Source organism: Rhinatrema bivittatum, chromosome 16 (assembly GCF_901001135.1).
Source record: "Rhinatrema bivittatum chromosome 16, aRhiBiv1.1, whole genome shotgun sequence".
Taxonomy (NCBI): Eukaryota; Metazoa; Chordata; class Amphibia; order Gymnophiona; family Rhinatrematidae; genus Rhinatrema; species Rhinatrema bivittatum.
Window position 1 is genome coordinate 31,537,106 of NC_042630.1, and position 26,812 is coordinate 31,563,917.

General features: G+C 42.2%; 1 protein-coding gene across 6 annotated transcripts in view; it reads right to left on the reverse strand.

Annotated features, from left to right (window-relative positions):
• BOLA1 (bolA family member 1) overlaps positions 1–26,812 on the reverse strand; it is a 315,604-nt gene that overhangs the window by 84,771 nt on the left and 204,021 nt on the right. The gene's annotated exons all lie outside the window — the stretch shown is intronic.

Here is a 26,812-nt window from a genome sequence, read left to right on the forward strand (position 1 = left end):
ATGAGTGTTGGAAACGTTTCCTTCATCAGATTAGCCATTACTGAAAATGGCCTTTGTTAAAAGGTTTTATGCTGTTGATATGCATGCTGGGATATGGGCATTCTTGTACTTTGGCTTTTAGCAGCTAGCACTGAAAATATCATCACAAAGCACTGACTTAGGAATACATTTGCAAAGACTTAATTGGCCTATTACACAGAGAGAGTCAGCCGTATGCGGGTAAGTGTATTTTCAGCCGCTTAAAAGTAAGTGCGTACTTTCATAATGCACAAAAAAGAGGTGTGCATGGTGACATGCCTCTTTACACTCCTGTTTTATTTTGCCTCTAGGTATGCACAGACATTTAGCTGCAGAACAAACCCAGTTTTCAAACTCGATATATGTGGGTCTCTTGTATTTGAAAATCACTTTGTTCTGTGCAGGCTGAAAAATACACGCGTTATCTTTGCAGTTAGGCGCCTTACTGAAAATTTACCCCTTTACGGCCTTGCTAAGGGGTATTTATATTTTAAAAAAAACCCACAAAAAATATATTAAGCTCTTTTTTTCCTGAATGTCAATGTGTTATTTTTTTTCTTTTTTTTTTTTTGGTTTTGAAGGGATTTTGTATGTTTGTAAGATAATTTTGATGTGAATTGTGGAATTATGGAAATAAAAAAAAGGAAATCATTTTTTCGGGGTGGATCGGTATTATAATAATTATTATTATTACTGTTATGAATAAACATGACTGTTGAAATATTTCTCTTGCCCTTTCTTTGCCCGAGCCTCGTCATGCTGAATGTATTTTTGTTTCCCCCACTGGTCTTCAGGATGACTGGAGCCAGATCATTCATGGATATGTGTCCCTGCTGTGGATACTGCTAAAAAAAAAAAAAAAAAGGGAACAGCTGTCCCATGGTAGGGCCTGACTGACTGGCGGAAGCAAACAGCACCTTGTAGAGAAGGATTTTCCTGGAGCAGCAGCTGCATATTAAATAACCTCCACGTTGTACCAGGAATGTCTGTACATCTAGAATCCATTGGCGGGGGCCACACTAGGATGTTCTCTGTGATTCCCTCATATCTTGCTCTCAGCCTTTCTCCCCCTCCTCATCTAACACAGGCACGTGCGAGAGTCTGAAATACTCAGTTAGCAGCAGGTCTCGTGTCTTGAATCACAGATTCTTAGAGATAAAATTATTCCCAACGTGGCCTTCAGAAATGTCCCTTAGTACACCGTGCGACTGATATGCACATATGGGAGAGGCGTTCCAGGATGGAGTCTGGGACTCAGGTGCAGGCTTTTTGATTTTAAAAAGTTAAGTGGGTAAATTCTCTTGGCAAAATTCCATGCACCAAATGGCAGGCGTAATCGTGTGCGCACAATTTTGCTGGGATAATGTCACTGTGAATTTACATATGCAGGTTCGCACTGAAAACTGGTAACGGGCGCATATGCGAGCTGTTCTAAAATTATCCCCGTGGAGGGCTACTTTCAAGTGCTTTGAAAATTCCCAGCCAAGTTCACGCATACATTTCTGCGCATACGTGAATTGTGCGTGCAAACTTAGGTGCATATTGGGAGAGCTGCTCCAGGGCTGGGGCAAGATTTACACACACACTTTTTCCTTTTAAAAAGTACACAGGTAAATTCCTCTGGAAAAAGTACTTGCATAAATAGAAGGTGCAGGTCAGTGTGCGTACTTTTTCCGATTCAGTTTTCAAAGCAAACTTTTCCTTTTGCAAACTGATCTAAAGTCTGCACAGTCTTAAAATTGCCCCTAAAATACAAAAAGAAAGAAAAAACCATTGTGCTTTTTTTCAGCACTGACAGGGCTCCCAACTCAGGAGAATGAAGGGAATTTGCAGCAATTAACAATCTTACTATTATCAAGAAGAAAGCTATACATACGTTTACTTGATGTGTGAAAGGGTTAAGATTACTCATTGACTATATTATTGTCCCTCCACATTACAGATAGTGGTCTTTAGAGACAGTAACACCTATTTGGATTATCTTGTGGTTTGAAGAAAAGGAGCACTGACAAAATGGGAAAAAAAAAAGCTAAACACAAATTTATAAAGTATATTTATTGCAATTAGAAAACATTAAGAGACTGAAAAAAAAAAAGTAAAACAACATTTAGAACAGACCACCTTTAATGAGATGAAGAGTGGGAAATTATAAAGGGAACAATAAATATGACATTTTCTGAATTGTTAAGAGCAGAAAAAAATGTGCACGTACGAAAGGTTTAAAAATCTGCAACAATGAATTTCCAAAAATTATAAAACAAAACAAGTAGCATATAAAAATTCTGTACCGAAGCAGACAAATGAAGCTAAAGAAATATAAATTGAAAAGACAAAGAATATACAAAGAATGTAGTACAAAAGGCATGAATCTTGGGATAGATTTCTAAATAATATAGAAGATGATACCCACGACAGACAGAACATGGCATCAAAAATATTGAAACACCTAAAAAGTTCGGAAAAAGATCAATGCACTACAAGAGGATCCACGGACAGAACACTACCAGGGGGTACTTTTGCACCACTGCACATAAAATACAGGCGTCAAGTTACACCAGTTTTCAAAGTGGACCTGCACACACAAGTCTTTTGTTTTGGTGTCATCCACAATATATACCAAATGCTCCAAATGGAAATGTATGTGATGCAGATGTGGATTTACTGAATATAAAAGAAGCACTACTAAAAAGTATAAATAGAAAGGCCTCTGGGCTAGACAAGATAATTCTGGAACTTTGGAAATACAGAATTAATCTCAAACAAAGATGACGGCATTTGCACAGTCTCTGTTAGAAGTGATATAAAATCCCAGTGGAATGGAGGATTGCTAGAGTAATCTCTTTATGTAAAAAAGAGAAATCAAGCTTGCTGCGGAAACTATAGAAACATTAGCTTCCTAAATATAGGTTGCAAAGTGTCGAGCAAGATCTTAGAGAAAAGACTTCCAGCAATCTCCAGTGTTCCATTATTAAAAGGACAAAACTGCTTCAGCCGAAGACACTCACGTATGACAATGTTTTCACAATCAAACAATAGAAAAATAGAGATTTTAATCTGGAAATGCATTTGGCTTTATAATTTCAAAAAAGCATTTGACAGGATGGACTGTGAAAAATTGTGACAAATCTTGGAGAGGATACCCTCGTCACTTAACAAATGTGATCCAAAGTTTATACAAGAAATATCTATTGATTATCAAAAGAAACTTACCAAACCAAGTGAAATGACGAAAAGAACACTGCTTCCTGCTGGCACTGATTAATACCTATACTCATGGTCTCCTGAGAGAACGTAAGAATTCAGCTGCCCTTGAAATTCCATTTCATTGCAGAACATTTATAAATGCGATATTTTTTGCCAATGACCAATTTATATTACATACAATGGAAAATTAACTTCTAAAATGAATTTAAGGAAAACAAGGACAATGATCTTTAAAGAGACATGGCCTATTAGCACTAAGACTGCCCTTGACAACAATGTTCTTGAACAAGACCGGCATTACAATTATCTTGGTTGTGGCATTACATTTAGCAATGACACCGGTATAAGAAATACATGTGTGGTACTGCCCATAGAACAGTCAAGGGAGAAAATTAGATGAGCAAGACAACTTCAATTTGGGAAGCACAATTTGAAAAAGCATTTTACCCGCATTCATCGGCTTTCTGAAACGTGCCCTCCCTCAATGCAGGGAGGGGGAGGCACTCCCGGGGGCGTGTTTAGGGAATGGAGATGGCATTTTCAAATCTCTGCACATTTTCCAGCAATTCTCCCTAAAGAAAAAAACGCTGCAGGGGCGTATTTGGTTTTGAGAACTGGTGCAAATCCCAGCTTGAAAAGCATCCCCTATAAAGATATTTATTTCAACTCCTATTTTGGTTTCTCTCTCACCTTTCTATTCAAAAAGAGAACTCAAAGCTTAGAATGCTAGCAGTCTTCTATGAATCCCAAACATGGGTGATGTATAAAAAAGAGATTTGCAGAATTCAAGCAGCAAAGACTGAAAACCTGAGGAATGAAGATATAAGAAAAGAACTAAGAGGTCCATATCCTGTGGGCCAGTGAGTGAGAAAGTTACCTGAATAACTCTACCATGACCTGCAGTGGAACATACCCAGGTAAGCGTTGCTGAATACACCCAACTAAGAATATCCAGGGAACTCTACCAAGACCTCCAGCGAAACATACCCAGGTAAGCGTTGCTGAATACACCTGGCTAACATTACCCATGTAACTCTACCGAGACCTGCAGAGGAACATACCCAGATGAGCGTTATGCTGAATATACCTGCCTAACATTACCCATGTAACTCTATCGAGACCTGCAGCGGAACATACCCAGATGAGCGTTGCTGGATACATCCAGCTAATATTACCCAGGTAACTCTACCGAGACCTGCAGCGCAACATACCCAGGTAAGCATTGCGGAATATACCCAGCTAACATTACCCATGTAACTCTACCAAGACCTGCAATGGAACATTCCCAGATAAGCATTGCTGAATACACCTGGCTAACATTTCCCAGGTAATTCTACCAGGACCTCCAGTGGAACAAACCCAGATAAGTGTTGCTGAATACACCTGGCTAACATTACTCAGGTAATTCTACCAGGACCTCCAGTGGAACAAACCCAGATAAGTGTTGCTGAATACACCTGGCTTATTACTCAGGTAATTCTACCAGGACCTCCAGTGGAACATACCCAGATAAGTGTTACTGAATACACCCAGCTAATATTACCCAGATAACTCTATCAAGGCCTCCAGCGGAACATACCTGGGTAAGCATTGCTGAATACACAAAGCTAACATTACCCATTATCTCTACCAAGTCTTCCAGTGCAACATTCCCAGGTAAGCGTTGCTGAATACACCTGGCGAATATTATCCAGGTAACTCTACCAAGACCTCCAGCGGAATATACCCTGGTAAGCGTTGCTGAATACACCCAGCTAACATTACCCAGATAACTCTACCAAGACCTCCCAGTGGAACATACCCAAGTAAGCGTTGCTGAATTCACCCAAGAACTGCAGCAGAACATACCCAGGTAAGCATTGCTGAATACACCCGGCTAACATTGCCCATGTAATTCTACCAAGACTTCCAACAGAACAAACACAGGTAAGCGTTGCTGAATACACCTGGCTAATATTACCCAGATAACTCTACCAAGACCTCCAGTGGAACAAACCCAGATAAGTGTTGCTGAATACACCTGGCTAACATTACCCAGGTAATTCTACCAGGACCTCCAGTGGAACAAACCCAGATAAGTGTTGCTGAATACACCTGGCTAACATTACCCAGGTAATTCTACCAGGACCTCCAGTGGAACAAACCCAGATAAGTGTTGCTGAATACACCTGGCTAACATTACTCAGGTAATTCTACCAGGACCTCCAGTGGAACAAACCCAGAGAAGCGTTGCTGAATACACCTGGCTAACATTACTCAGGTAATTCTACCAGGACCTCCAGTGGAACAAACCCAGATAAGTGTTGCTGAATACACCTGGCTAACATTACTCAGGTAATTCTACCAGGACCTCCAGTGGAACAAACCCAGATAAGTGTTGCTGAATACACCTGGCTAACATTACTCAGGTAATTCTACCAGGACCTCCAGTGGAACATACCCAGATAAGTGTTGCTGAATACACCTGGCTATCATTACTCAGGTAATTCTACCAGGACCTCCAGTGGAACATACCCAGATAAGTGTTGCTGAATACACCCAGCTAATATTACCCAGATAACTCTATCAAGGCCTCCAGCGGAACATACCCGGGTAAGCATTGCTGAATACACAAAGCTAACATTACCCATTATCTCTACCAAGTCTTCCAGTGCAACATTCCCAGGTAAGCGTTGCTGAATACACCTGGCGAATATTATCCAGGTAACTCTACCAAGACCTCCAGCGGAATATACCCTGGTAAGCGTTGCTGAATACACCCAGCTAACATTACCCAGGTAACTCTACCAAGACCTGCAATGGAACATACCCAGATAAACATTGCTGAATTCACCCTGCTAACGTTACCCAGGTAACTCTACCAAGACTTCCTCCAGAACATACCTAAATAAGCACAGCTGAATACACCTGGCTAATATTACCCAGATAACTCTACCAAGACCTCCCAGTGCAACATACCCAAGTAAGCGTTGCTGAATTCACCCAAGAACTGCAGCAGAACATACCCAGGTAAGCATTGCTGAATACACCCGGCTAACATTGCCCATGTAATTCTACCAAGACTTCCAACGGAACAAACACAGGTAAGCGTTGCTGAATACACCTGGCTAATATTACCCAGATAACTCTACCAAGACCTGCAGTGGAACATACCCAGATAAGTACTGCTGTATACACCCAGCTAATATTACTCAGATAACTCTACCAAGACCTCAAGCGGAACATACCTGAGTAAGCATTGCTGAATACATAAAGCTAACATTACCCATGTAACTCTACCTAGACTTCCAGTGGAACATACCCAGGTAAGCTTTGCTGAATACACCTGGCTAATGTTACCCAGGTAACTCTGCCAAGACCTCCAGCAGAACATACCCAGGCAAGCTTTGCTGAATACACCAGGCTAACGTAACCCAGGTAACTCCACCAAGACTTCCAGCGGAACATACCTTTGTAAACATTGCTGAATACACCTGGCAAATGTTACCCAGGTAACTATCAAGACTTCAGCAGAACATACCCAGATAAGTATTTCTAATTACACCTGGCTACTATTACCCAAGTAACTCTACCAAGACCTCCAGTGGAACATACCCAAGAAAGTGTTGCTGAATACACCTGGCTACTATTACTCAGGTAACTCTATCAAGACTTCAGCAGAACATACCCAGATAAGTATTTCTAATTACACCTGGCTACTATTACCCAAGTAACTCTACCAAGACCTCCAGTGGAACATATCCAGGTAAGCACTGCTCTGAATACACCCTGCTAACATTACCCATGTAACTCTACCAAGAGTTCCAGCGGAACAAACCCAGGTAAGCATAGCTGATTACATCCGGCAAACATTACCCAAGTAACTCTACCAACAGCAACTCTACTAAGACCTCCAGTGGAACATACCCAGGTAAGCACTGCACTGAATACACCCAGCTAACATTACCTAGGTAACCCCAGCAAGACCTCCAGTGGAGCATACCCAGGTAAGCACTGCTGAATACACCTGGCTAACATGACCCAGGTAACTCTACCAAGACTTCCAGCAGAACATACCAGGTAAGTGTTGCTAAATACACCCAGCTAAAATGACCTAGGTAACTCTACCAAGATTAACTCTTCCAAGACCTCCAGAGGAACATACCCAGATAAGCATTGCTGAATACACGCGGCTAACATTGCCCAGGTAACTCTACTAAGACCTCCAGTGGAACATGCCCAGGTAAGCATTGCACTAAATACACCCAGCTAATGTTACTTGGGTAATTCTACCAAAACTGCCAGCAGAACATACCCAGGTAGGTGTTGCTCAAAATGCCTGGCTAACATTACCCAGGTAACTCTACCAAGACCTCCAGCGGAACATACCCAGATGAGCGTTATGCTGAATATACCTGCCTAAGTGTACCTTTAGGACAATGTTCTTTCCCATCAGACTTACCTGGTTAAGTTTCCTACTTAGTAACTATACAACCTCTGCATTTTTTCCTTTCCTGATGTTCTACAACTCACAGACTGTTAGCCACTCTGAGACAACCAGTTGACACAGGGAAAACACTTTTTACCTGCAAAAATCACTTGAACAATTGCCCTCTCCCTAAGAATAGAAATAATATGTAGAAATCACGTAATCAACCCCAAAGAGGTGGATCCAGCCTTGAATTTACCCCAATGCATCCCTGGAAATGCAGAAAAAAATGCAAGAACTACAATTGTATGAAAGCAATAGGGGGAACTCTTTCAGCTGACCTGAGTGAACTGGTATGGGCTGCTGTACACAAGGAGCATGATTTCATAACTCCCCGCACAGCGGTAAAGTCTGCATGAACTTCATGGAAGATTTTCAAAGCAAGCTTACAGGATGCACAGAGATCCCCTCGCGTAAAGTTACTCCTTTCTGAAGGGTTGAACCTGTGCATGGTCACTTAGGCAAACGCTTTGTAAAATAAAAAATTATGCATGTGAGTGCAAATTCCACCACCCAAAACTCCTCTGTCCAGGCTGTGTAGAAGTCCATGTGAAACCAGGTTATATGTTTACCTTTATGTAAACAGTCTCAGACAGTTTTGTAACAGCCATTTGTGTGGGTAAATGGCTTTGAAATTTACCCCCCTATATAACCATACAGGTATGATGAATCCCTGCCCCCAAAAGCTTAACAGTCTCACTCAAAGAACAAATGGAATAATGGGATGTTATTTCATTGTAGGTTTAGTAGTTAACACCCTGACACATATTTTTTCATCTAAATTGTCTACTGACATGCTGGCCAGATTTGGTTTTTTTTATTATACAGCACAATGCTGATTACTACATAAGAAATTGCCATACTGGGTCAGAACAAGGGTCCATCATGCCCAGTATCCTGTTTCCAACAGTGGCCAATCCAAGTACCTGGCAAGTACCCAAACATTAGATAAATCACAAACTACTATTGCTTATTAATTACTGTAATAACAGTTTATGGATTTTTCCTCTAGGAAACATAGAAACATATATAGAAACATAGAAATGACGGCAGAAGAAGACCAAATGGCCCATCCAGTCTGCCCAGCAAGCCCCACACACACTTTCTCTCATACTTATCTGTTTCTCTTAGCTCTTGGTTCTATTTCCCTTCCATCCCCACCCTTAATGTAGAGAGCAGTGATGGAGCTGCATCCAAGTGAAATATCCAGCCCGATTAGTTTGGGGCAGTAGCCGCCGCAACAAGCAAGCTGCACCCATGCCCATTTGTTTTACCCAGACTATGTTATTAGCCCTTATTGGTTGTTTTTCTTCTCCCCTGCCGTTGAAGCAGGGAGCTATGCTGGATATGCGTGACGTATAAGTCTTCTCCCATGCCGTTGAAGCAGAGAGCCATGCTGGATGTGCATCGAAAGTGAAGTATCAGGCCCATTTGGTTTGGGGTAGTAACCGCCGTAACAAGCCAGCTACTCCCCGCTTTGTGAGTGCGAACCCTCTTTTCTTCTCCCCTGCCGTTGAATCAGAGAACTATGCTGTATATGCATTGAAAGTGAAGTATCAGGCCCATTTGGTTTGGGGTAGTAACTGCCGTAACAAGCCAGCTACTCCCCGCTTTGTGAGTGCGAACCCTCTTTTCTTCTCCCCTGCCGTTGAATCAGGAACTTATCAAAACCTTTTTAAAACCAAGTTACACTAACTGCTGTAACCACATTCTCTGGCAATGAATTCCAGAGCTTAACTATGCGCTGAGTGAAAAATAAGTTTCTTTAATTTGTTTAAAATGAGCTACTTGCAAATTTCATGGAGTGGCCCCTGTTCCTTCTATTATCTGAGAGTGTAAATAACCGATTTACATTAACTTGTTCAAGTCCTTTCATGATTTTGTAGACTTCTATCATATCCCCCTCAGCCGTCTCTTCTCCAAGCTGAACAGCCCTAACCTCTTTAGTCTTTCCTCATAGGGGAGCTGTTTCATCCCCTTTATCATTTTGGTCGCTCTTCTCTGCACTTTCTCCAGTGAAGCTATATCCTTTTTGAGATGCGGTGACCAGAATTGCACACATTATTCAAGGTGCTGTCTCACCATGGAGCGATACAGAGGCATTATGACATTTTCCATTTTATTTGCCATACCCTTCCAAATAATTCCTAATATTGTTTAATTTTTTGATTGCCACAGCACACTGAGCCGACGATTTCAATGATTGCCACAGCACACTATGACGCCTAGATCTCTTTCCTGGGTGGTAACGCCTAAGACAGAACCTAACATTGTGTATCTACAGCAAGGGTTATTTTTCCCCTATATGCATCACTTTGCACTTGTCTACATTAAATTTCATCTGCCATTTGGACGCCCAATCTTCCAGTCTCACAAGGTCCTCCTGCAATTTATCACAATCCTCTTGAGATTTAACTACTCTGCATAATTTTGTGTCATCTGCAAATTTGATCACAGCTGGAGCTGTGGAGGGTGGTCCAGGGAGATAATGTGACAAATTTAAAGCACTAGCTGGGATTAGAGCCCTTGGTACCCTGAGTCCTAGTCCCAGCCTCCATCCAAATACAGACAATTGCAATTCTGGACAGAGAGCTGAGAAGGTGCTCGACCTCACCCATCATTCAGGCATTTAGCGCTGGTGATTGGGGGGCAGGGGACTAACAAAAGCTCCCTTATTGCTGTGTGGGATTTCTAGTCCTGTTTATCTAATTATGCTTAAAATCAACTACCAAAACGTATTGGGACAGCGAGGGTGAGGGATCCAAAAGACAGGACCAGACTAAAATCTCTTTCCCCCCCCCCCCCTCAAGGAACTGGCCAGCTCTGTAGCAGAGACAATCATTTAGTCACCAAGACATTGAAGTGCCCCAAAGAAAAGGTTGGGACAGCAGCAGCCTCTCTCTCTTCCAGGCAGTATCCCCCCAACCCCCAGGCAGAAAGTTTGGAAGGTTAGAGCACAGTTTTTGGTAAGAATAAGCAGCCTCATACTGCAGTGATCACCAGAAAAGGAACAGAAGGACCCAAGGGTTCATGCCTCTGATAAACCTTCTGGAAATGGACCAGCCCCATGGAGATATCTGAGCCGCTATGTTTTGCGAGAAGTGTCTTCTCGTTTCCTTTTGTTCTGGTGATTGCATGAATAATTGTTTATAGAGGTGGGGGGGAAGAGGGGAGAGAAGAAGGCAGGTAAGGCAGGGAAAAAAAAATAAAACTATATAAAAGCATTAATTCTCCAGAGCACCCTAATGTAGCAGTCATTAACTTCCACGGCATTTGCTGGGTTTTAACTATGGTACCAAGTAAATATCCACTGCACATCTCCAGTCATTCCAGGTGGCGTTTTTACAGCTTAAAATCCATTAGCAAGAGTAATTGCAAACCAGCCTCTTTCTTTTTGTTTTGGGCTCTGCCAAGCAGCCCATCCCACCATCTATTTTCTGCATCTGGATGTGGCATGATCTTACTCTTTTAATATTAAAGCAATGTCTTTTTAAAGTACTGCTGGCTCCCCCTTTCTTCTTCTAGTTCCCCTTTCTCTGTCACCCCTTTCCCAGTAGGCCAACCAGAGCTGGAAGGCTGAATGTCAAAATAAAATGAAAGAGCGCATATGTTTGATGTGAACAAATTACTACATGGTGCTGCTGTTACTGCATATCCATGTGCGCTTTGGTCTTGGCGTGTGTGCCAGGATGGTCGCTGGTCTTGCACTTGCTGGGACCGCCCTATATAACAAGAGGATGAATGAGTTCTTGCAGGACATAAAGGCATTGGGTAAGATGATCTGCTTAGATGTTCCATGCTCATCCAGGGAGATGTAATATTTATTTATTTATTTATTTATTTATTTAGTGGTTTTTATATACCGATAACCGTTTGCACATCGTATCGGTTTACATGGAACATTGAGATTATAACATATAGAGTTACAAGGAACATTGTGAATATAAGGTAACGCATAAACAGAAATATGTTTACAATAAACATTGTGATTATATAGTAGTGGATTACAAGAACAAAGAGGTAGGGAGGTCTAGCATAACTGAAAATATAATGCAAACCATTTATATTTACATAGGACATTTTACGTTTATATTTACGTAAGACATTGGTAGCATGAAGGGAAAACCAATGTATATGAATTGTGCTAAGCTATAGTCATGTTAAGAGGCGAGGAGAAAGAGGAGAAAAGATTATAATGGGCAAGAGGAAGAAAGAAGGTAGGAAAGGGAGGATGACTAAGGCTGCAAGGCATGTTTAACACATGTTTAGGGTGAGGGGAAGAGGGGCATATAAGAGGACAGGGTGTAGGGCTCCGCTGGTTCAGGAAACCTGTCAGGACAATTCTTCACTTTGCATTTCCCTAGGTCACCACCAGAGAGAGCTGCAGGAGGCATGAGAATATAACTGATCCAAACTCCTTTCAGACTTCATCTATAATGCAACTAAAAATGAACATTTTTCTCTCTGTGTCTTGCAAAAAAGAAAATAAAACCTGAAAAATTCATTTAGAGTATTTTAGTGGAGTTTCATGTTCTTTCTTACGTCTCACAAAATTAGTTTGTGAAAATGAAGCACCTTAGCATATCCTGAAGGAAACCCTTAAGCAAGGGGAGCCCCACAGACAGTGCAGCTCACAGACAGTGTCAGATAAGAGCTCTTCTAGTCATGGCATAATCACATCTCTTCCCTTTCTGCTTGGGCTCAAGATATCCAGAAAAGATAGGATGATCTGATCTGTGTCCTCTTACCCCCTCCTAGAGCAAAGCTGACACTTATTAGGTGGTGATCACAGATAAAGTAAGGAACCAGCCCCGGTAGGGGGGGACGAATTAGCCTACAGATAAAGATTTAACTCCAAAATAATTCATCCCACACTTTGAGAGCATGGTACGGAATGATAGCCCTCATATAAAAATACTCCTCTCATCTCTAGCAAGGGAGAAAGTAAGGAATAGGAGTGTAAATAAGAGACTGGACAAGCCACAGTCCTATGAAAGACCCAAACTTTCTTTTTTTCAAGACATCTACACTGAAAACTGTTCGCACAGAATTATATGACAGAAAAATTTCTTAGAGGGGTACCGACTTTTTGCCATTAAAAAAAAAAAAAGAATCTGGAAATCAGCCCAATGGCTCAAGGTAGTGCTATGTAGGAGACCTGGATTCGACTCCTGGCCTGGCATTTTTGCCTCGGGTCAGCCAAAGCAGGAGACACTGCAGAGTCAGCACTCACAGTCACAGCCATTGCACAATCATGAAACGTACCAGCTGCACTCAGAGGGGGTAATTTTCAAAAGGAGTTACATGCGTAAATGTAGCTACTATTGTAGCAATTTTCAAAAGCCATTTACTCAAGCAAAGTTCACTTATGTGAGTAAATCCTATAGGCAAGTCAATGGCATATATTGTAGCAATTTTCAAAAACCCACTTACTCAAGTAAAGTGAATTTACTCCAGTAAACCTGGTTTTTACTCGAGTAAATGCTTTTTAAAATCAGGCCCAGAGTGTATCAGTATGGATCCCTACCTGGGGGTAGTTGCTCTGATGGCTGCACTGTACAGGAGAGGGTTAAAAATATGAGAGGGGGGGGGGGGGAAACCCTGGTGGTTCCTCATGGCTAGCTCCTATTAAGCTGGAAGCCCACAGGTGCAGGAGAAAACTACTGAACAAAAGAAAAAAGGAGAAGATTTGGCTTTATCTTAATTCTGTAAAACTCTTGAGCTGCCTAAATTAAGGGGACCAGATGTGGGAGAGGCTGAGCCAGTCTTGGTCTCATCCCCACTGTATCTATGGTTTTGCAGTCCTGGTTTATTTTTATTTTATTATTATTTTTTAGAGAAATTGGATCTACAAGTAAACCCAGCACTGGTTCAGCCTGTCCTTAATGACCTGTAGACATCTGGTGGCTCTGCTTTATATGGACTGCAATTTAAGATAAATAATAGCTCTCCAGCTTCCTTTACTAGAACCTGGCGAATGTCTCTGTTACGGATAATGGGATCTGACCCCACTCACATGCCAGAGCCTTGGGTCACAGCTGGCTCAACCTATCAAACAGAGTGTTGGGTTGCCGAGAGATCATTATAATAAAATCATGGACTGATAGAGTTGCCTTTCACCAATCCGCTTCCCAAAGAGCTTTACAGTTTAATGCTTCAGGGCTGCACAAGCGGTGAATGGCCTGGCAGCACCGACTACATCGAAGCTTTGAAAGGGGAGAAGAGAAGAAAATGTCTTTTTTCAGGTTTTTCCAGAGCTAACATTTACAATGCCTGCGGTCGGAGCTGGAATCCGGCAAAGCCTCTAACAGCTCGCATTGAAAACATGCCGTGTTTTGAATTTCATCGTCCAGGCAAATATGCGCCGAGAAATAAAAAGTAATGCTGCTGGTGTCACCAGGAGTCGAGTGGAGGAGGGAAGAGATAAAAGTTCCCATTAATGAAATGGACTAGGTAGAGGTCAGTGTCAGAGTAACCCCATTTTTTTAATTGGGTTCAGGTTTAAGAGCACCCTGTCAATGCACTGACTATGCATTGACTAGAAAGCACCAGTCGCCCCAGCTGAGTGAGTGGGTGTGCTGGGGGGGGGGGGGGGGGGAGGGAGGGAAGAGAAGGGAGGTGGGGTGGGGGAAGTACAATAATGTTGGTTGCTAAGAGACACAAGAGCTAAATGGGACACAGATCTGACCTTGCTATAAGCAGCTTGTCATGAAAAGCAAAGACAATTTTATTCATTTACGTGCTGCAAAAAGAGGGTTTTTTTTTTGACTAGGGATGGAGGTGTGGGGGGAGGGAAGAAGAGGCAATGGCGGTGGGGAGGGGGACAGAGTAAGAGAGAGGGAGAAGGAGCTGAGAGAGAAAGCATATTTACTTTGCTTTGTCTTGGGGTTTTTTTTGTTTGTTTGTTGAACGCCCAGAGATTCAGATGTTATCAGCTATCATTTTCACCACTTTTTTCAATGAGAAAAAAAATCGGGAGAAACTGCTCCTTCTATACAGATCAGGTTGCATAAAACCATTTGTAGGTTTCTGCTTCCTAGTTAAATTCCAGTAAACTGGCTTCCAGTATCGTTCATTAGCCTGAAAAAAAAAAAAAAAGGATGAATCACTAAAAGAGTAATTAAAGTGGGAAAGGATTCGAGAAATGAGAGCTCGGAAGCCAAGTCGGCTCCTTCCCATAGGCATCAATTTTTCAGTAAATGGACCAAACTAAGAATTACCCAAAGATGCTGCTCTGCCCAAGCTTTCAAGACCACTTTAGGGAGAAGGGAACCAGTGTGGTGGCCACAGCTCACGCGCAACGCCTTTCAGTAATTCTTCTGTTGGTCCAGTAAAAGGCATCGCGGAGCTCTCTCCAGTTTTGCTTCAGCGGTGGTGGAGATTTTTGATGGCCTCTTAAACACTTTTCAGACTGTACGGCTTGTAAGTCAAGGTGAGGAGATCTGAGTTAAGCTTTGCAAACAGTCAGGGGCCAGGTGGGCCCTGCCAGACGTTTGCCATGCTTCATGTTCAGCTGAAAGTGCTTGCTGGGTGGTAGCACTCTCGATTGAGTCTTCACGCTTTTGCAAACCCTCAGGTAAGTTTTAGCATCGTATAGTAAACTGATGACCCATCAACCAAACAATCTCTTTTATCTGGGTCTTTTGCTTTCCGGTTAGGACTGGAGTTGGGGGGGGGAGAAGGATGCCAGAGGAAGAAGAAAGCTATATTTATGAGATGCTGTGGTGTTCGCCATCTTAATGTGCAGATGAAAGCTTAGTGTAGTGGGTTCCCCTTCCATTAGCAGATTAGTGACTCCATAATGGAGTTTATAAATTAACCCCTGTCAAGTCTTACATTAAGCAAGAAAGAGGGGGGGAATCGAGATGTACGAAACCAAGGTGAACTTTGCTACATCCTATTAACTTTTTTCCTCATAGCCTTCCCTATACTCAGGCAGAGCCTGGGGCCAAGGTTGGGATCTACTTCATCCAGCCTCATGGCTGATGCAATGAAAGCAGGCAGTAAAATGGGCGCTCGTAGTTGAGCGCCCATTTTCTATAATGCGTGCACATCCACAGCCCCCTGGGCGTCTGATGCAGTCTGTAAATTAGTGGCCGTGCAAGGGACAAACTGTGCATTGCTAGCACTCCAAAGCACCGGGTGCCCTGGAGACATGGCTATCCGTGGGTTAGGAAAATGGCACTCAATATGAGCGTCCGTTTTATCGTGCCGCAGATAACTCGCATGCACATCTGCAGCATGTATATTGTGCGTGTTTAATTTTTTTTTTTTTTTTTTTATCATTGAGGCCTTCCTTTTTTTTGTAAATTTCAATCCCCGCAAACAATGGATCTTAGTGTTGCAACAATACTAAGTAGGAGCAACTACCCACAGCAGGATTTTTTTTTTTTTGGGGGGGGGGGGGGGTTTGAGCCTTTCACTCGCAGTATGACAACGTCAGCTCCAGGCACTTGTTTCAGCGTGCGTTTTGGACACGCTAATCCCATTACTGTATCAGGAGTTATTCTAGCACGTACAAAACACTCATTCAACCGCACCTTAAGCTGTGCGCTAGGCTGAGCGCACTATATTGTATCGGCCTGTGAGGAAGCTATTTAAAGCTGGGCATGAGAATACAGAAATAAGTACTACTCTGTCTTGATAAGGGCACTCAAGATATTTGTGCAAAACGCAGAGGGACTGCATGCTCCCAGGATCCCTTTGTTAAATTATTTTATGAAAGGAAAGACTAGAACAACACTGATGAGGGCCTTTTCAAAGAGAAATGGTGGCACATCATTGAAAACTGCAGCTATATTTCACTTTTCCCAATGCACACATGCACTCCCATGGAAATACACATGGAGCACACCGAGTGAGGTGCTTACATTTGCAGATGACACAAAATTATGCAGAGTAGTTAAATCTCAAGTGGATTGTGATAAATTGCAGGAGGACCTTGTAAGACTGGAAGACTGGGCTTCCAAATGGCAGATGAAATTCAATGTAGACAAGTGCAAGGTGAATCATATAGGGAAAAATAACCCTTTCTGTAATTAGACAATGTTAGGTTCTATCTTAGGAGTTACCACCCAAGAAAGAGCTCTAGGCGTCATAGTGGATAATGTATTGAAATCGTCAGCTCAGTGTGCTGTGGCGGTCAAAAAAGCAATTAGAATGATAGGAATTATTATGATGGGAATGGCGAATAAAATGGTGGATGTCATAATGCCTCTGTATCACTCCATGGTGAGACCACACCTTGAATACTGTGCAGTTCTGGTCACCACATCTCAAAAAAGATATAGTTGCGATGGAGAAGGTACAGAGAAGGGCGATCAAAATGATAAAGGGGATGGAACGACTGCCCTATGAGGAAAAGCTAGAGAGGTTAGGGCTGTTCAGCTTGGAGAAGGGACAGCTGATTGGGGATATGATAGAGGTCTACAAAATCATTAAAGGACTTGAACAGGTAAATGTAAATTGTTTTTTTTTTTTGTTTTTTTTTAATCTTTCGGATAATACAAGGACCGGGGGCACTCCATGAAGTTAGCAAGTAGCTCATTTTAAACAAATTAGGAGAAAATTATTTTTCTCTCAATGGATAATTAAGCTCTGGAATTCATTGCCACAGGCTACTGGGCTTGATAGACCCTTGGTCTGACCCAGTAAGGCATATCTTATGTTCTTTTGCTCTAAACAAATACAGGCATCTATAGTCATAAAAGGAACACATTCACAATTCATTCACTTTCACGTTTACAGATAATGTGACCTTTCCATGTCCCAGTTTAGTTTATCTATCAATTAGATTAGTTTAGCCTGGGTCAGGGCCCGATTCTCTGAGCTAGCTCTCACCCATTTCAGTTTAAGAAAAGGATTTCTGCAACAGATTTGGGTCCTCATAATTTGGGTTTGCTCAACACATGATAGTAGGGAGTGGGCGTGTGAGGGAAGGATTTGGTATGTAAGCCGCTATACATTGTCATTCAGGCCAGTATCTTCCAAGAAAGCAAAAAAATCTCCTCCCTTTAGCATGACCCCTCATGAATTAACACCCATGACTGGGCTGCAGTAACCCCAAGCTGTAAGGTCAACAGGAAACTCCCTGTGCAGAAAGAGCATGAGTGTGTGTTGGCAGCGGAAGTTAGTGAAGGAGTGTAAGGGGTGAATTCTGGGGCTGGAAGGATTGCTCCTTCAGCCCATTGGCCAGTTCCAAGCCAGTGTGGAGCACAGCAGTTCAGCTCTTCCAGCACCTGTACTGTTGGAAGAACATGTTTTCCATTTGAAACAGTTCAGTGATTTTATATTTTTCTCCCTACTTTCTTTCTAATTAGGATTTTTCCACCTCCAGAGATCATTTTGTCAAATAACTTTCCGTTTGATCTCGCAATTAATGAGCTGACAGCTCCACAATTACTCTTCGGCTACATTTGATGGAATTAATGAGAAGGAGCGCGCAACAGATGCAGCACAGTCCTTCAGCACCGATGAGCAGTTTTGGCAGAAATCTGTCTGACACTCTTGAGATGGTTATCGAAAAAAAAAGATCGGGTGGGGGGAGAGTGACAAAAGGAGTAGGGGAAAGAAAGGGTGTCACTGGAACACCTGGCGACTCCGAGAATAGTACCCACCCTGTAGGAGGCATTGCTTATTCTCTCCAAAGAAGCAATCATTAAAAGCACAAGTGATAATGGCACTAAACAGCATTAAACGGGCACAAAAAATAAACTACTGAAAGTTATTTCATATCCGTAAAAGCTTTTATAAACTAATTATAATAATCATGTCATGCTGACCAGTGGGGAAAGGCGTTATATGGCAATGTGATGAGTTGCATGGGTGGCACAGCTGATATCCTGGTGTACATGGGTTATATATGTAAGGGGGCATCTCATCTGGCGCACACGAGTTGTACAGATGGAGCAGCTAATCTCTTGGGAGGCAACATTTAAACTGCCGTACTAACGCAAGGTCTATGCATACCTTCTATAAGGATACAAAATGTGCCATGCTAGCTCAGACCAAAGGACCTCTGAAGTCTAACATCCTGTCTCTGACAGCAGCCAACCCAACAGTTACAAGACAATAAATAGATCAAATTCCTCGGTGCTCACTCCCAGGGATAAGTAGTGAATGCTCCTGACTCTACCTGCCAACCAAAGAGTTGCTCGCGTTAAAAGGCCCATATGTGCGAGTATCTGGGCCAAGGGCAAATGACTCATATTCTTAAACAGCACAATCATGTGCGTATATGTGCACGCACGAGCAACTTAACACATGGGAGACAGGAGTGGAGCTGGAGTATGTCAAGGGCATTCCAGGGCAGAGCCAACGAGATTTTAAATCCCACGTGTAACCACTTAAAATTAGGAGCATACGTACGTGTGTTAGGCATATTGTAATTCATATGCGCACACTTGCATGCACAATTTTTAATTTTTGCATAGGCGCACTTGCACACGGGTATGCGCATATGTGGGCTCCCGTGCACTTGTTTTAAAGATACTGTCTAATTGTTTATGGACTTTTCCTCCAGGAAACTGTCCAGACCCCTTTCAAGCTATGCTAGATGCCTTGACTACCTCTTCTGGCAACAAATTCCCCAGCTTAATTATGCGCTGAATGAAAAAAAATCCTCTCTCTAATTTGATTTAAATCTGCTACCAGTTACTTTCACAGAGTGCCCCCTAGACCTAGTACTGAGCATAGGCAGTCTTTTTAGACAGCTGATTTAAATAGGAAAAACACTTTTTTACCCACAGATATTGCTTTGAAAATTTCCCACTTAATGTATACGAGTTGTACGGATGGAGGCAGTTCATCTTCTGGTGTATGCAACTTGTACAGATGGGGGCAACTGATCTTCTGGAGTATAAGAGCTGTACTGATTTTGATACCTCATCCAGCAATTTGTATCTCTGGTTAACGGACACATATCCTACTTAGAGAGACTAAACGATCTATTTTGCTCATAACCTAGATCTAATTCAATTTTAACAGGTGTTAAAGGATGAAAGGATGTAGCTTATTTGGAGTATGTGATATCATCCCCATACACTAACCTGGGTATTCTGATAATTATTGCATCACCAAAGTAATGCCCTCAGACAATGATCCTGCGGTGTTGGTAAACCAGTCATGAAAGCCACATCATTATACTGCAGTTCCAGCACATAGGGTAGGTTAAAAAAACACTAAGCTGCAGGGCATAATGGGCTCCAATGCTGTTCCTCAACTCTGGAATAAGCTTCCTTTGAATATTAAAGCTGAATTGAATTACCTTTCAGAAAAATACCATGGCTTTATCTGCCAAAGTGCTAATAGACTTTAATAAAGTGATTGATTAATGAGTTTTGCTTTCACTCAGGTTTGTCTTTTGATTACGTGTACTGTTGTCTTTATTTTTACTTTTTATTGTGCACCACTTGGGATGACCGTAAATCAAATATTCCAATCATTTTTTTTTTGCCTCATGTATGGTATTGCTATTTGCATACAGCACAAGACGGAACTGAGATTTCTGTTATGTCCTCTATGGTGCAGGGGAGATATGATAAAGACCTTCAGATATATGAAAGATTTTAGTGATGCACAATCGACAAATATTTTCCGTCGGAAAGAAATCAGTAGAACTAGGGGTCACAAAATGAAACTCCAGGGAAGACGACTCAGAAACAACGTCAGGAAACATTTCTTCACAGAGAGGGTGGTGGAGGCCTGGAACGCCCTTCCGGAGGAGGTGGTGAAGATGAAAACTGTGAAAGAATTCAAAGGGGTATGGGATAAATACTGTGGATCCCCAAAGGCCAGAGGATGGAAATGAAGAAAATAATGCATGGGGGGGGGGGGTAACTTGCTGTCTCTGCGGTTACTACCCTTAACCAATAAGCCTTCATACTCTTGATACAATTCAATCATGGCTCTCTGCTTCAATCGCAGGGGAAAAGGGGAATTGGAATTGAACAGTAACCAATGAGGGCTCCGACTTTTACATCTGGAAAACTGATAAGCATGGGGGTAACCTACAGCGGATACTACCATAGGCTTGCTGGGCAGACTGGATAGACCATTTGGTCCTTTTCTGCCATCATTTCTATGTTTCTATGCTTCTAAAGACGAACCAAGGCTCCTCCAGCAACATTAGGTAATATAAGGTAATCATAATATTGATATAGTATTTTTGTCCAGCAATATTTTACAGTGAAATGTCAATATGATACACATATAAAGTCACTGCTTTTCATAAACAGTGATTTACATAAACTGTCTCAGTTCCCATCGTCTCAATTAATTCACTGCTATCGCAGCGTATGCACACAACCTGTGTTTCCCAACCCTCTCCTGGACACACACCTATCTAGTCTGGTTTTCAGGATGAAATAGATTTGCATATACTGGGTCTACAATGCATGCAAATCTATCTCCTGCATATTCATTGCAGATATACTGAAAACCCAACTGGTTAGGTGTGTTGCCAGGAGAGGGTTGGGAAATACTGCATTATTCTACATGACAGACAGTAACCCTGCACACAAGTAACAAGCTGAAATGGTTTGTTACTGTATTGCATGAAGTAATTTCACACATGCTTCCTACATTGGTAATGCATTTGTACAGTAATATGTGTGTAATCCTTCTCTTGTTACATGTGACATGAGTCTATGCACGTAATCTCTTGCATTGGTCTGTATTATATCATAAATAGATGGTTTACACACATTTGTGCTCAGGTAGAAACTTGACCTGTTAAACACTTGCAGTTACCTTGCATTGGACATACTATAAGGAAAGCCGAGATATAAATCACATTAAATAAATAAGTACATCTCTGAATTTGCCTTTTCCACGGATCACATTCTCAGTTTCACTGTCCATGTTCCTTAAAATTTATAAAACACTCTTCCTAAGCTGCTTTGGTTTAAGATGCCATAAATAAATAAATATTGCCCGAGCCTGATTTCATCTTTGATATTTTTATTTATTTATTTATTTAGTTTTGTATACCGTCACTCGGGGTCCATCGTAATGGTTCACAACAGGACAAAAACACATTACACCTAAAAACTAAAGTACATGATAAGGCCTAAAAACTACATAATATTACAACAGAGGTAACCTCATAAATTTAGGTAAAAATAGCCCCTAAAAAACAAAAGAAAAAGAAAAACTCTAATCATCTCATAAAACAACTTAAAACTAAAATAAAAATACTGGTTAAAACAGATAATGTGATTCCTATTTTCTGGAGTGAAGTTTGTGTACATCTCATGTAAGCTTCAAGGAGCTCCCTAAGTGGAGCCAATGCCCAGTTTAATAAATTTGACTCCTCAAGTTTCACATTTACTCACATCTTGTGTATGGAATCCTGTTCATGTTAGAGTACCGGCTAAAGCTTTTTAGTGGTCAATTTTGAGCAAAGAATTGTGGTTGCTGTGTTACTCTACTTGGATATGTGGAATTAAGAGTTAAAAACAAGCTCTAGGTGAAAACTCTTTTATTGGACTAACTTACTACATCTGTTGCAAGCTTTAGAGAGTTATCCTCAATTTTCAAGGACTTACTCGGGGGCTGTATGCATAAAGTCGGTATATTTGCACATGTGTAGCCTTTGTGCGAGCACACCTTGAGTATAGTGTTTAGTTCTGGTCACCGCATCTAAAGAAAGATATAGCAGAATTAGAAAATACACAGAGAAGAGCGACAAAACGATAAAGGGTATGGAATAATTCCTCTATGAAGAAAGGCTAAAGAAGTTAGGGCTCTTCAGCTTGGAGAAGAGACGGCTGAGGGAAGATATGATAGAGGTCTATAAAATAATGAGAGTGGAACAAGTAAACGTGAAATGGTTGTTTCGCTTTCAAAAAGAACAAAGACTAGGGGATATTCAATGAAGTTACTAGCTGATACATTTAAGACAAATAGGAAAAAAATATTTTTTACTCAAAGAATAATTAAACTCTGGAATTCATTGCCAGAGGAGGTAGTAAAAGCTGTTAGTATAGCTGGGTTTAAAAAAGGTTTAGACAAGTTTCTGGAAGAAAAGTTCATAAACCATTATTAAGGTGAACTTGGGGAAATCTACCTCTTATCTGTTATGATTCCTGCCCAGAGTTCCCCCGTGAGCAGGCCTTCACTTACTTTGCGCTGCCTTTCCCGATGCAGCTGGAGGCCGCCGACATCAAGCTGCGTTCCACGGCAGTCAGGGCCTGCCACTGACGTCATCCTCTGTGGTCCGAAGCGCTGCTGTTTCCCTTCTTCAACGGCCAGGAGGCCACCGCTGTTGCCCCACTCCCGTGGCCCAGACCGCCGCGTTTGGGGCCTTCACTCGCGGCAGGGAGCCACGAGTCAGCCTGCCTTCAGCGGCTGGGAGCCGCTAACACCTGCCCCGACCTTGCTAGCAGCCTGGGGCCACCCCTGAGCTGTCCCTTGCGGCAGGGACACCGCCATCAGACTCTCCCTGCTTCTGCTTGCTTCTCTAGGCACGTGGCCGTGCCTCCTTACTAGATTTAAAGGGCCCATGGCCGGATATGCCCTGGGCCCCACCTGGTGACGTCATCCTGGGCATCTTCCTTGTTGGTCCTATAAAAGGGCTTCTCCAGCACTCCTGCCTTGCCTTGCATCGGAGTTCTTCGCTCCTGGAAGTCTTGTCTTCCAGCGCTCCATCAGGTCTTCGTTCCTTGTTCTTCGTTGGAGCTCCATGTCCTGAGTCTTCATTGCTTCCTGAGTCTTCGTTGTTTCCTGTGGCTTCCTGATGTTCCACTTCCTGATGTTCCGAGGTTCCGTTCCTCCTTCACTTTTTCCGAGCCCTCTTGACCCTCCAGCTCCTTTGGTTCTCCAGATGACACTTTGTTGGGGTAAATCCGTCTCGTCGGTTCCTGTTCCCGTCATTGGAGTTTCGTCTCGGCTGGATTCCCTTCCTACACTTGTCCCGCTCTCTGCGTGGTCCATGACCAGCCACTCCAGGTTGTGTAGGGCGGTCTGTGACCAGCCCATTGGGTCCACCCGTGTCGGTGGGCTGTGTAGGGCACCCTGAGAGACAGTGCTAATGTCTGAGTCTTCCAAATTCCTTGTCTCATCCAGAGTCTTCCAAGTTCCTCGTCTCGTCCAGAGTCTTCCAAGCTCCTCACCTCATCTAGAATCTTCTATGTCACAAGGCCTTCGTCTACTCTCGTCCTTAGTCCGGCCTGCTGCTTCTAGCTGATACCCAGCAGCAGATCCGAAAGGGCTGGGAACGGTTGGAGGACTGTTCAGTAATCAACATTGCGTTGTTGGCCTTCCAGAAGCATGCAGGTCCGGCAGAGGGTCAGACCTTCAGTCTTCACCCATGCTTGGACACGCTTCGCCTACCCTGGTGCTGCTCTGGAGTCTTCTGGGGTCGTGCCGAGGCCCAAGGGCACACAATCCCCTCAAGATGGGATCGCTCTCCTAGCGTTCCCAAACAGAACATTATCTGAGGGATAAGCAGCATGAAATCTGGCTATCCTTTGGGATCCTGCCATGTACTTGTGATCTGGATTGGCCACTGTTGGAAACAGGATACTGGGCTTTGGTCTGACCTAGCATGGCAAATCTTATGTTCTTATGTAAAAAAGGTAAGGGTACGTGTGTACTGACACTGTTGCATTGAAAAGAATGCACAGAGAAAGAGGGCATTTCAAGGGCATTCTGGATCGTTGTTTGTAAGTACACGCACATCTACATATTTTAAAACTAGAGTACACGTATATATCATCAAACATGGGTGCATGCTTTTACATTTGCTAATCAAGTTGTGGATATTAAATGTCTTTTGTTTGCACTTCTTGGGGGTGTGGGGGGGGGGTCTGGGACAAGAGGTGGAGGGTGTGGGTGAACTGGTTGAGGGTTTAGGTGAACAGGTGAAGGTCTGGGTCAACTGGTATAGGTCTCAGCAGACTGTTTTTTGGGATATATGCACAAGTATTTTCATAAGAGATACATGGATATATATCAGTAAACTTTGTAACACCTGCCTCCATGCATAAATTATGGGTTAAATGTATATGTTACAATTCTTTAACATGTAAAATATATGGGCATAGTTTATATGCATGTAAAACATGCATATAAACTATGCGGCTCCATGCTGTAAAAAATGGTGTGCACACTGAAACATGCATGCATACTATCAGGGCAGTAATATGTGGTATTTTATAAACTGTGCAGGTTCCGCTATACCATTTATAAAATACAGGCATAACTTTTGGCACATCTACTTATATGTGTATGTTCTAATTCATGCACACTAATGAAAATTACCCTTCCTATGTGCTTTTAAATCTGTATTCCCACCATCACCGTTCAAACCCATCAGGACTTAAAGGTCCAAGTAACAGCATCTTGACTTCTGAAAGTGAATCACCAAACTGCCTACAATACAGTACCTTTTATCTTAGAAAGCATGTATCGTGTGATGGGTGAGGCAGCGAACAAAACCACAATAGGATCATCTTAGTATATGCATGGGATTGATATTAAGTGAGACTCTCTTGTGTTTATGAGCTGACCTTCAGATTCCTAAATTTGAATGGTTCTGAAGAATAATGATACATATACCACACATACACACACACACTATTGTTGCTTTAGATCTTTGGTACTGCACTATGGAGTTTTTCTCTTAAGGCTTATTAGCTATTCGTAGCCAGGTTTATTCCTGAAATGTCTGTATAACGAATGTACTCGCTAATGTACTAAAAATGTTGAGACTGCCAGATGCAAATTCTAGTAAGTAAACTCTATACGTCCATCAGGATGTGTTCTCTTTGGATCCCCAACCTTCTTTCCTCAAACACATAAAGTAAACATTTCTTACCCTGGGGAATAAGCCAAACCTCATTTTCACCTCTGTTTGACCTTCTCAAGCTCTGGGGGAGAAGGGGAGAGCTAACATTTGTGTCTTTGCTGCTTGGTTGGCCTCAGAGATCCCCAGCGCTTTCACACCCTATAAAGCATTCTCGTCTAACAAAGCGCCTTTATATCTGTCCTTGCTCCTTTCATCCCGCCTCTTTTTTTTTTTTTCTTTTGGTTTTAATTACAGTATTAGAGGACATGAGACTTCCATGCACAGTAACGATATTAACGATTACATACTCCTCTTAAACAGCTCTGGAAAAGGCTGCAGGGGATAGGGGCAAGAAGTAATTGAAAGTATTCCAGGGTGTAATGAAGTGACGTAATAGTGGACGGTGTAACCCTTATGAGTTTCCTGTGCACTTCCTGCTAAACGGATTTATTCTCTCCTATTGGATGGTTATTTTGGCTGCCATGTTAGTCCACTTGAATGCACAAAAATAAAGGTTAAGTAATAAAAACACTTTTGCAAGATCAGTCACTCAGACTTAACTTGTTTGTAGAATTCAGTGAATTAGATGTTTGGCAACTATGTGCTAATATTGCCCCATGTACCTGAACATGAAGAAAGCAGACATGTATGTTCAGACATTAAAAGAGCTCCTCCAGCTATCTGTGCTCCTTTCCATTGTCTCTAGCCTCTATTATATAATATTTTAATTTATCATTTTATATCATTTATCAAGCAATCTACCTATCTATATATACAATCATCAGCTTTACAATTTCAAAGCTCAAAAGTGTTTCACAAAACTCTAAAAGCTTGTGAAAAGACCTAGAGCTTTTCAAGAGGCTTTGGATGTTTCCAAGAGACTCAAACACCTCTGCAGTTCTTTCCTTTACAGCTCAGTTCCCCGATTCCCACAGCAGAGACTCTACTGACATACCTGCCGGCATCTGAAAGTCCTGGAAGAAAAGGTCAGAAACAAGAACGGGGAAATGCTGCATAATTTGGGACCAGATAAAAGACAGCTTTCTCTCACAAAGTAAGGCAACATAAAGCAGTGAACTGCTGCGCATCTCTTCCACCGATTCTCGACCTGGCATTAGGTGAGTTGCTCGGTCTATTTGTTCCTCTGTTCCCGTAACTGGTTCATATTATGATACGATGGTTCACTCTGCTGCAGCTCTCCTTTCCTGGAATGGCTGCATGTCTACTTCTACAGTGCTTCTGCTTTCTGGGATACTGTTTGGATGGAAAGGCACTGTACAAATTTGAGGCATTAACATTCAAAGGGGAGGGACTGGCAACTTTTTACATGTTCA